General features: G+C 44.0%; 1 long non-coding RNA gene across 1 annotated transcript; it reads left to right on the top strand.

The window, feature by feature from the left end:
* The first annotated feature begins 1,383 nt into the window (after positions 1-1,383).
* On the top strand, positions 1,384-12,115 carry LOC107202461. The gene is made up of 3 exons (XR_004496676.1): positions 1,384-1,597; positions 10,513-10,645; positions 11,838-12,115. It is a non-coding gene; the product is annotated as an uncharacterized LOC107202461 (long non-coding RNA).
* The last annotated feature ends 306 nt before the right edge of the window (positions 12,116-12,421 follow it).

Raw genomic sequence — 12,421 nt, forward strand, 5'->3', positions numbered from 1 at the left:
TGGCCTTGTCTTGGTGGTCAAGGACACCTCTTTTCCTCTTTCTTTCTTTCTTTTTTTTTTTTTTAAGATTATGTACAGAAAATTATTTTTATATAAGGCACAAAGTTTTTGCTTTAAAAAAAATATCGGGAAACAGATTCTGGAAAAAGTGCTCTTTAAGTTACTGCTTCAAGGAAAAAAAAGTCTTGAAATATTAATCTTCAGCTCTTTATTTGCATTCTTGAGACTTAAAATGACTTTAAAGTTTTTATTGAAAAATCTGGAAAATCAAACTGCCCTTTGTCTTATGGGTCAGGTTTCAGCAGAGGCTCAATCTGGCTGCTGACTTCTGAACCTCTGAAGATGCTGCTGTGCTTGTACTTGGCGTTACTCTCCTCTTCGAAGAAGAGTAGCATTGTAAGCCGTGGATAGGATGTGTTTTTCTACTTGCTGTGGAGAATCTGCTCACAAAGGAAGGGCCAAAAATATTTTGAGCAAGGTTCTTTTAGTTTACATTGCTGATTAAAGCTGGAGGCCCTGTTTCTTTGTGGAAATAGTATCCACAATCCATCACAAAAGCCCATCTGAGCTGGGGGCTAAATCACCCCTTTGGCAGCCATTTTGTTAAAGCTCAGCCTTACACTGGGGTGAGAAAATGAGCTGGAGACCCTTTGAGGAAATCTTTGTGTGCAGGCTCAATAGCTTTATTATGTCTTGCTGCAGTTGACTGGGACTCTGGTTTTATTTGCCTGTTGAAACAGCACCATGGGTTAAGCTGCTCGCGGCTCCTGGGTATCACAGAGGAGGAGCCTGCTGGGGCACTGAGCTGCTCTTTGGCAATTCCCGACAAAATCCAAACTTCCCATCTTGTGGCCTTTAAAATGAGGTGTTTCTTAAATTCACAGCAAGCCCTGCACACCTTTTAGCTATGGGCAGGTGTGGCAGTGACATGGATGAGCCGCTGCTCTCCTAGGAGGTCATTCTCACGTGCATCTTGTTGTGCAGGCAGCAAGAAGAGATGCATCCTCAGGAAATCATGAACCTTGCAGGACGTGTTGTTTTCCATCAGCAGTAAACAGCACTGCCTGTGTGCAGTGCAGGGAGGACAGAACTGAAACAAAACCAGAAGAAAAGCTGCAGAAGCAAAGCTGCCTCTAAAGCTCCTTTTAAAAATGCAGCACAGGAGGGAACAAGTGGATGCTGATTTTGATGAAACTTCCTGTAGTGTTTGGCATTCCTTAATATATCCTGATGCCTTTGATTTCTTCTCCTCCATTGCAGCATCAAAGTGTAAGTAGGCTGAATGTTATCCAGTTTGGTCATTTGGATACCATCCTTTTTAACCCTCTTTTCTCCCTTCCTTCAGCCTCCCTTTCTTGGGTTATGTTTTGCTTTCAGATGTGGCACAAACACAATGCTGTCCACGTCTGGATGTGCCACAGAGGAGATGAGCTGAGTGCCCAGTGAACTTTATTGCTGCAGAGAACCTGACAGAACTCATCCCACCTTGCAGCTGACACTTTCCTGTGGCGGGGACAGGACAAGGGCCCAGATCTTCAGACAGGAGGTCTGGAGGTTCTGAACACTGCAATGTTTTGAAATCAATTTGCCAGCTGTGGTGAGTCCTGCAAATCTGAAGTGACATTTCCTCTTTATTTCCTTTAATATACTACAGGTCTTCCCTCTTTGTTTCCTTGAACCTTTCAGGAGTTCCACCCTGACCACACTTGTTTTGTACTACAGAGTGCCTAGAAAATACAGATGCCCTAAGTCAGTAGGGAAATTTTCTCATTTCTTATCAGGCATGTTCTCCAGTGACAGTTTTTGGTATGTTTTCCATTTTGCATTGTATTTCCAGCGGAATCCCACACCAACTAAAACATTGATCTATTTAAAACACAGCTAATGAGCTTTCTTTGTCCTCTATCTCATGCTGGAATATCCCACCTGATCCCTAATTAACAAATTGATTTATTAAAGGTATAACTAATGGCCTCCCTTTGTCCTTTTCTTCCAGCTGCAGAATCCCACCTGATCCCAAATTATCACATTGATTTATTTAAAATTAAAATATATGCATTGAACAGTTTCTTTATCATGCCTGCCTCAGACATATGTTCCAATTAAGTGCTGATTTTACCCCTCACAGATTAAATACTTTCAGGGGAAAGCAATTGTTTAAAATGTTACATTGTCCCCCCCACAGTGTTCAAATATTTGGGTGTTCTTACTGTTGAGGACAGTATGAAGTCACTTGGTGGCATCTTAGAAGATCAGCCTTGCAGATCCATTCCAAGAAACCACCAACCCACTGGTGTGAGTGGATCTTTGCAGGTCACTATTAGTAAGTCTCATGCACCCAATGTTTTTGCTGGATAATGGATTTTGCTCCAAAGCACTGGCAGTCTCCAGTGGTGCTCCTGCCTCACACAGAATAAACAGCCAGAACAAGGGCAGCAGAGCAGGACTTGCCTGCCAGGCTGATTTGCCTCTCATTAGCAGCTTGTGACAAGTTTAGCTCGGTTTGGAAGAGTGTGCATGAATAGCAAGAGCTCAGGAACACCCCTCATCACCAAGCTCTGTCCTTGGGCTTGCAGAGATGTGGATACATCTGCAGGCAGCACGAGGCCATTATGTCCTGGTATGGAAACATCGAGGTATCCTTGGCCCTCCTGCCTGCAGTGCTCCACAAAAACAAGCAGTGGTTCACTCGCTGCAGACAAAGCCCTCAGAGAGGGGAACTGAGAAACAACAGGCTGGTTTGGATGAAGCAAGAGAGAATGACACGGTCTCTGGCAAGAAGGACGTGTGCTTACAGGTTATGTGAATGTCTTGCATCAAAAGGGACAGCAGGGAAATGTCCCAGTCCTCGTGCCAGCCAGCCAACCTCCTTGGAGCACAGGACAGGGCAGCAGGGCCCATCCCATGCTTGTAAACCACTCCAACACACATCCCCTTTGTCCTCTGAGCTGTCCCTGAAGCCTCGCTATTCCTCTGGTCAATAAAAAAGACAATCAGAATTCCAAATTCCAAAACACAATCAGAATTCCAAAGAAAAGGAAGTACCCAGAGGCTGCTTGTCCTTTCTGCCACAGCCTCTGCTCCCTTAGCACAGGAGCCCTACAAGGGTAACCTGGTAACCCAGCAAGCTCTTGAAGCCCTCTCTGAGCAGTGCAGTGCAGACCCAGCACACCAGAGCTGTGCAAAGCTTGAAAAAGGACCTGAATGAGACCCAGCACATTTTAAAGAGAAGTTTAAAGCAGTGTCTGCAACAAAGGACCCGAGGTGTCAGCCTGCCCTACAGGAATGCTCTTGAACTTTGGGATGCCAGCCCATGTTAAAGCACTTTGGTGTTCCCCAAGGAAGGGTGGTGATCTCTCTAGGGAAGCAATAGTCTGCTTTTGTCTTCCAGGCCCTCACTCAGGTTCCCAAGGTATAGCATGTCTGGCTCCATGACTTAATTGAGTGGTAAGCCCTTTATTTCTCTTGGCCAAAATCATCTCTGGCTACCATCCTACCAATGAGAGGTCTTAGTTAATGCTATCCATTTTCTACACATCTCCCTTTCAGCCTCCTAGAGCCTCACAGGTTTATTTCTTTAGCATGTGGTCCTGTATGCAGTTGTGTCTGTGAACAAGAGTACAGTTACTTTACATCAGGCTGAAGAATGCCCCAGTTGAAAAATAAATTCTTGAAAGGGAAGAAAGGAGCTAAATAGCTTATTTAAAATCTGCTGTGCTTCTTAGCACAGATTGGAGCAAATATGGCACTTCATTCTAACTCCAAGCTTGAGGAGAGTGGCATCCAGCTGCTTATCCTTTAAAATGTGTTTTTCCTCCTCCCTCCCTACAAACAATGTGCACACGTCACAGATCAGATAGGAGAGAAATGGGAAGTTCCTCTTCTCGTACGGGAATTTAGACACCCGAATTCCCATCACATTTGTCTTACAACACAGGGCTTTGCCTCCCTGCAGGGCTCACGGCCAGCCCTCCTGGCAGGCAGCTTTTTTGTCATGTAGTTATCCCAGAGTGAGCCAACTGGGAGACCTGGGAGCCCCGGATCCACGGCTTCCTTGCCTCAGGGCTTCAAACCCACAGCTCCTACCAGGCTGTAGGATGGGGATTTTTCCCAGCTCCATCATGAGTTGTGCCATTGTGCTGAAAGAAATGATTAGAGCTGAAAGGGGAAAATAATTACGGGTGATGAGGGATGCTGTCTGGGAAAGGAGGTGCGGGAGACACCTTGTTTTGATTTCTTCCCTCAGAATGTTTCCATATTTTGTCTAAAGATGATTACATTTGAATCTCATAATTATTTTCTGGAGAAGGGATCTTCCCTTCAGGCAGTTAGAGTCATTCCCATATTCCCTTCTGTAGGACCCTTCTAGAGCTCAAAAACCTCAGGAAGAGGATCACAGGTGCCACCAACAAAGACTACTTGTGTGTGTCCCAGAACCTTCTTGAGTGTTTGAATTCCCCCTCCAACCCCTGGGTGTGGCATGCTTGTCTGTCATTGTGCCTAACAAAGGATAGATTACTGTTGATTAAAAAAAAAAATTCCAAGAGTGTGAAAGAGACCTTTTCTGCAAAAATTTCTGTTTCATCTGTCATCCCTTCTTACCTTCCATGGCTGTATTTATCTCACAGAAGTGAATTACACAGAAAATGCTAAAGGAAATGCACGATTGCCAAGCCAGTTACTCCACATATTATCTTAATAATCTTAATTGACATTTCCTTGCTTGTCTTTTATATTTTTCCATGCTGCAGATTTGCACAGTCCTTTTTTCTCAATTCCAGGTGATGAGTCCAGAGAAAGGCACTGTCTGTTATCCAGTAAACCACATCTTAGTGGAAGATTGCTTGGAGGGTATTTGATACTATAATGTGAGAGAGAAAGTATCCAAATGAAGCCATAAGTAATAATAGCTTTAAAGTCATGAAACCTTGAATTTCTTCTCACCTTTGTTTCTGGCAGCTCAGCTCCAAGAGCGTGATGCCTTTATCAGAAATCAGTTATTTAAGACCAACCTTTGTTTTCAGCCATGGTCAGTCTTTGATGCCCAGCAGGAAATTATATCCCTCCCCTCTTAGCAGTCCACCTATAGCACAAATCTCATGGACAAAACCTCTACCCAGATTTTCACAAGGAATACAAAATTTTTTCTTGTTGGGTCAACCTCCCCAGAAATCAATGAAAACCCATTTTTCAGCCAGTTTATTAAGCCCCAACACTCCTGCCACAGAGATACAGGAAATTCACAATTGCATTCCCATCCCTCAAAGCTTACTCTCTATGAGACTTCAATTCCAGAAGCTGGAATTTCCCAAAAGCCTGGAGATATTCAGTTCACCTGTGCTGAACAAATCCTTTCTGCTACCACATCAGCAGTGATGAAAGCACGTGGGCAAAGCAGTGCTTAGTAAATTAAATTAGTAAATTAGTAAAAAGTGTTGTACAGACTACCTGGTTTGGTTCCACCACGTTTGAGCAGGCAGCACGTTCTTGTCTCTGGAAGACCCAGAAAGAAAGGCTGCTAATACTTTCTTTGAGCTCAGTGAGAATTTTTGGAGCAGGAAGTATGCTCTCCTGTGCAGCCATTTAACGCTGTTCCAAACTGCTGCACCTGGGTGCCATGGGTGAAAATGAATTTCACACACCTACTTTGTGCATCTTCCAAGCCCACAAAAATGCCAGCTTCTTTTAATAAACTGATGATACTTGGGAACAGGTGTTTCAAAGCTGAGAAAGCTACCTCTGGGAAACAAACCACAAGATTTACTTGGTAACAGTTTGCTTGGACAGAACCTTTGTGATCTCTGCTCAAGGCTTGCCTTCCCAACCTTTCCCTTTCACATGCATTTCTCCTACTGCACAGGTGCCTGTGTGAGCTCTGTTGCTGGGGTATTGGAATGCCTAATGCTATTTTTAGGATATTTTTAGGATATCTCCTCATTTTCCAAGTGAGGAAACAGACCACAGTAGTCTCAATATTTTGTCCACTATTGGTCAGGAGATGTGGGGTGCAGACTAAAACTGGGCTCTTCATTTCCAGCAAAACAGCTTCTTGTAAAGTTAAGGAAATCTCTGCTGTTACCACATAATCAAGAGATATTAGGAAATATGTAAGCAGTTAAATATGCAGTTCTTTTGGGACACACAAAATGCCTGTATTCCAGTGCTCCTTTGGCATCATGGTCATTTCATAGGTGTTAGTTACACCTATAACCATAGGTGTTAGTTATTTTCCCACCAGTTTGATGTCAGTAAAGTCATTTAAGATCTTCAGATACAAATTGTTTTCAATCAAAGCATAGTGAGTGAGTTTGTCTAGTGCAAAGCATGTCAGGTTTCATCAAACTAACAGGACAAACTGGCTTATTGTCATTAACACACCAAATAGGGGCACATCCCAGCTTGTTTCCAAAGCTACAAAGCTTTGGGTTGTCATCTTGTATTTCTGTGGGGGAAAAAAGAAAGAAAAAAAGTGCAAAGCAATAATTCCCAAGCCAACACCTTCCTGGTGGTGTCATGGCATCGTCTCTAAAGAACTAATAAATCTTTCTTGGCCCTCTTGCAGATGGCTCAGCTCTGTCAGAGGGAGTTCCAGACCTATTTGTTGATGGTTCTTGACACTGAGCCTTCCACCTCAGGAAACAAAGAAACTTTCCTCCCCAGAAAACATTATAACTGGACCCAGGAAAGCTATGCAGGGTCTTCCATGGGAGGGTAGAGATCCCTTTTAGTGGGGTTTCTTAGGGTGTCCCCAGTTATTCTACAGCAAGTAAATCACCAGAGGATCACAGGGATGTTGCTGGTGGCAGATGTGCTCTGACACCGCTCAACAGCAAGAAAGAAAATGTGGCATGGTGTGCCAAAGGACTGCTCTAGATCATCAAGGAGCAGGAAGGGAACCCATGCTCCATCAGCAGGGAAAGGCATTTCTTCATCATCAGAGGGTAGAAACCAGTCCCATTAAGTTCTCATGTTTTGAGCAGAGCGTTTGACAAAGGAGTGGATTTGCCCCAGAGCAGTTAAAACCAAAAACCCAAGAGGACCTCTCCACAGGCATTTTCCTGGCGTTCTCTGACATGCAGATTGACTGATAATATCACCATAACAGCTGTTATCTCAAATGTCTGCCTCCAGGCAAATTAAAAGTAAAGAAAAGCCAAAACACTTGAAGAGATGAATATAGGAGGCATTTGCCAGTAATTTGCTGGCCCAGGATTGCCTGCTGTCAGGGGTAAAACGAAGCGTGTTTGCTTTATAAGAAAATTACAGAGCTGTCATCCCTGCAGCTCATACACACAGAGCAATGGAGAGCAGCACCACTGCCAGGACTGAAGGCAGAAGGATTGTTTTTTCAGCCAGAATCCAAAACAGCCCTTCTCAAGGATGTGCCTGGGCCTTGCTGCCAGGGAGCAGCAGGAGCAGGGCTGTCCCCAGATGAGGCCAAGGAAAAGGGACCCCTCATGTGCTCAAGCACAGCTGCTGCAAACATGGCAAGTGAGTGAAATAGGCCCAGGGTCCACCCCAGAGCCTCCAGCCAGGACCAGCTGGAGATGGGCTACAAGGTCGGATTTTGGATAGGCTCCAGCCATCATCTCTGGACTCTTAAGTGATGATTATTTTTTGTGATGCTCTGGGGGAAGAATGATTCTTCTGAAAGGGACCAGTAAGGCTCTGGGGTGATGTGTCAGCTTGGGGTAGTGGGTTTTTCACTGTGGTTAGATGAACTGAAGTCTGCACCTCTTCGATGCAGCCATGGATGCTCGAAATGCCCAGTCTGTGGAATGTGTAAAAGACCATTTCCAGAAAGATCTCTGGGCCAAGCTGAAGTCAAAGCCTCTGAGTGCTCTTGTCAGAGCTCTAATTGAAGGAATTAAAATGCCACTGGCAATATTTGAGCTATTAGAGACAGGGTAAGAGAGTAAGGGCTGTTGTTTTCAGTGTCTGAAGAACATACTGACCTCCACAAGAGAAGACCCACGAGTTTATAGGAGGTTCCAATTCTGGACCGTACCATATGTCAATAAAACTCTGCCTTTATAAAAAAAAATAACTCCTTTCTGGATTTTTATCCCTTTAAATTGTGTTCACATGTAACAGGCCTGTCTTTTGCATACTTTTGACAATGCTGGAAGTAGAATTACCACAGAAATCTGCAGTATTTTAGTGGGAAGGGGGTACTACTAACCATAAAGCTCAAATTGAAAATCCATCTGCCTTCTGATTTGAGGCTAAGACAGGCCAAGAAAGCCCCGTGGGCCTTAGGAAGAGAAGTATCAGGGGAAGGGGAAGAGGAGGTTGTCTCAGTTTTGTTGGAGAGGGAAAATGAAAGCTTTACAGGTGTTCAGGGAATAGGAACTTCACCATTTCACTGATGTCAGATAACTGTGTGTAACTGGGATGTTTATTTTAATAGTCAAACCTTTAACATTACAAAGTGCTAACCATGGATAAAAGATGTCCAGGAAAGGCTACGAATCTTCAAACTTTAAGATTAAATTCAAGAAGCAGCAGTCTAGATAAAACAACAGTGAGGAAGTGAGAAAAACCTGGTTTGGCTCCTGCTTCTGACCCTGGTTTTGAAAGTGTCACAATATGTTTCTCAAGCCTTTAGCATCTGTTTTGTATTTGTAGCAGATCTTCCCACTCAGGGTGCCCCTCCATGAGCATTTCCACAGTGCCTGTGTTCACAGGGCACAGCCTTGTCCCACCACCCAGCCTTTGGCCATCTCCACGGGGACAGAAACAGGCAAGGTGGAGCTGGAGAAATCGAGTGCATTTCCACAGAAATTCAAGCATAGCCTGGTGATGTGCCACTCTTCTAAATGTCTCTTTGTGTCTCTGGGGCTTTCCAAGAACTGAAGGGGACCCATGTGGTTTGAAATGGCACCTGAGGGACGTGCCCTGGGTGCCACCTGTGTCACCTCAGCTCAGCCCTTCCTGTGACTGATCCCTTGGGACCTGCCAGGAAGGAACGCTGGTGAATGGCACTTCCAGGAATGACATTTTCCAAAGAAAAAGCCCTTTCTCTACTCCAAAAGTTAAAATTCTTTGTTGTAATTCCTGGAAAGTGATCCAGGCTAAAAAGTGCTGGCCATGCTTACAAAGATATGAAAACAATCATGGTGGAAGTTTTTTAAAAACAAAGGTGGCAAAGCTTTAAATTCAGGGGTGTGGAGCTCTGGACATTACCAGCATTTTGTAAAAGTGCCCTGCCATGTTTCCCTGCAGAAAGGTTTGTGAAACTTTGGGCAAACCTAGGCCATTTGGCTCTTGGTTGGAAATAACACAAAACTCTCTGGTTCTTGCTTTTCATCTGCCAAAATGAAGGGAACAATTGTACTGGGGTCCCTTTAAGTGTCAGGAATTGCACTTTGCTAAGTAAGGTTCAAGTGAGATTTAAGTAGAACTGGAAAAAAACTCTGCCCACTGGTTTTTATGACTTCTGAAATGTATACAGATTCAGTCTGCATATCTGTGCTGTATTCTGTGATAAATATTTGAACTGTTGGGTCTGCAACATGAATGGAGAATTTTAAAAAGTACATTGCTGACTATTATGGGAAGCACATGCCATAGTTTTGCTCAACCTCTGTCCTTGCTGTTTTCATTGGAAGCCTTGCATAACATTGGAAATACTATCAAGCTGTAAGTCTCAAAATTACAAGCAAGATGCTTTTCCATGTTCAAGTAATTTGGGAACAAAGTCATTGGCATACTTCATTATAGTATATATAAAATGGTGACAGAGAGAGGAAAAGAAAGCTTTGATGCCATTATCTTCTGTATTTTTTTAGTGCACATCACCTGTCCAGAGCTGTGAGGACTTGCACAGCTTGTTCTTATTGCTCAAACTGCTGGGCTAAGAGAACGTGGCTGCATTGCATCTGGGCCAGTTCCACCACTTTTTCTCTGAAATGAAGAAAGCAGTGCAGGGAAGTCAAAGATGCCTTGAAAAATCAGAAGTAATAATATACACTAATCAACAACACAGCCAACCCCCATTTTGTCTGCCTGCAAAGCCTTGTCCTTACCGTCTCTGTGAGACTATAAATTGATCTTTGTAACAAGTCCAGAAGATTAAAAATAATCCAGGCTCTCACAGAACACAGAAACACGTCTCTTGTTCCAGAACTGAGGGCTCCTCAGGGAGGTGCTGCTTTAAAGTTAAACCAAGATAACTTTAGCATGAGTGTCGCAGCAATCTGAGCTGTGCTGTGTCCAGGAGGTGATTCCTTGGGAATCACTTTCCCGAAGTTTCATAGATACTGCCAAAGAGAGTTTTTTATAAGAGAACTAAGTAGATTTTAATTTGCATTGAAGTATTCCCAGGAACTTGCTGGGTGGAATGAGTAGAAGCAACATCAGCTGCAGAAGCAGAAATTCCATTTAATATTGGGTTTGCATGGCAGAGGGTGATACTTCTTTGGTCTCCAGGGACTGTAAATATCATTAATGGTTCATGTGCCATAATATTGACTGCATTTTCAGTCTCTTAATTAATTTCTGTCTCTTCAGCCAAGGCAGATCAACGTTCAGCAAGTGATTTACAGGTGTGCCAGCCACTGTCAGCCAAAGCACAGTGCTCTGGGATTCAAACAGCACTGAAGAGTCCACCTGCAGGGTGCCACAGCCTCTGCAGCTGCCTCAGGTGAGCATCACTGACTCAGCTCTTCTCACCAGCAAAGGGGCAGTCACTGAGCACAGAGAAGCTGCTTTTTGGCACCTGAAACTTTTGTGCTGTTCTTGGGGTACCACAACTCTGGGTCATGTTGTCCAGTGCATGGAAGTTCATGCAAAGCCCCTGAAGATGATTGTCTTCTGGGAAAAGAAGGGTGTCAGGGTTGCAAAGACATTCAGAGCTCCTTCACACTTCTGTCACAGCAGCTTTTGGTGTCTGAATAGCTTTTTGCCGCTTCAGAACCTGGTTTCTGTCCTCAAAAGAGCAGCAGATAACAATCATCAGTCTTTCAATGAAATACACAAGAATTTGAAGCACTCCTTCTGGGTTAAAGGAAAAGGTTTGATTTTATTAGAAAACTTTCCCTCTCCTCTGAAAACTGTTTCCAAAAACATCCATGCACAAATCCAGCTAGCACAATCATCCCTTTGCACAGCAAGACCTTAGACACTGCTCTCCTTCTTCCAGATGACTTTCGTGGCCCACCTGGGAAATAAATTACAGGGCAGTGCTAGAGTTAGTAAACCTACATACACTCATAAAAGTTCAAACCAAAGTGTGATCATAAAGTACTTATGGGTCAGTAATCACACCCTTAATTTTCAGAAATAGAGTAGATGGTATTATCTGGAGAAAAAAAGGTCCTTCCTTTTTCTTTCTAAATATCCTGTTATAAGCTAGCAATAAGCATAAAAATTAGGACCTGGCTGAATATTTGCTGAAGCCAATCAAAATTCTTTATTTCATTCCAGGGCACTTTGGTGGGAACCCTTCAAAACTTTCAATTCAGAACAGCACCTATGTCACAAGCACTTCATAAAGTCCCAATTAAATTGCCCCATTCTGTGGGACACAGCTACAGCCTTGAAGGCAATCATTTGCTTCAATGCTTTGCAGAATTAGGATGCACTTTGAGCCAAGCATGGGCCTAAAATCTATGTCAAACAGCCTTAATATTTAGCAGGCCATGCTGTTTGTCACACAAGATCTTTTGCCATTAAAGTTGTGGTATTGGTTTGAGCTTTGGAAAAAAGGGTCTTCTAGCATGTTCTTCCAAAAATGATATCCAAGAACACTGTCTGGAGGCAGTGTGGGGGATTATTTCAAAAGCAGACTTCTGCAGAATGTGATATATTTCTTATTTCTCCCGATCTGCTCTCAGGTTGTGCTGCTGCTGTTGTGTGTCTGAGTCCCAGCGCTGGAAATGAAAAGGTTCAGAGAATCCTGACACCAAGGAGAGGCACAAAGCTGCACTCTGCTCCTGACAGCTTCTCTTTACACCACAGCTTTTCCTCTGAGCATGTTCCAGTGTCTCTGCACTCCCAGTCCACCTGCAGCAGCCAGGGCCAGGCTCTCATAGCCTGGCTCTCCTGCTGGGAGCCTCTCAGAGCACGAGCCACCTCCCTTCCAGCAGATCGCAGGTGTTCTCCACATGGCGTGAGCAGGTGAGAGCACAGCTTTGCCAAACCATGATGGAGTTTGGTAGCTGAAACACAAAATCCATGTTTGGCCTGAGATCTGAATCTGGCTCTCTGCTCCATCCTCTGCTCTGAGCCAAATCAAACTGCAGCACATCATGAAAACCAAACACCGCCATGCTCTGATTGTGTAAGATCTGCATCCAGCTCCAAACTCCGAGGAGGAAACTTCTCCCTGTGTGTGTCACTGTGGTGCCAATGCCTGACATGTCAGGTAGGAGTGGTAGCACCCTGAGAAAAATACAAACACCTGAAAGCCTGCCCCTAA

The sequence above is a fragment of the Parus major genome, chromosome 3, assembly GCF_001522545.3.
Source record: "Parus major isolate Abel chromosome 3, Parus_major1.1, whole genome shotgun sequence".
NCBI lineage: Eukaryota > Metazoa > Chordata > Aves > Passeriformes > Paridae > Parus > Parus major.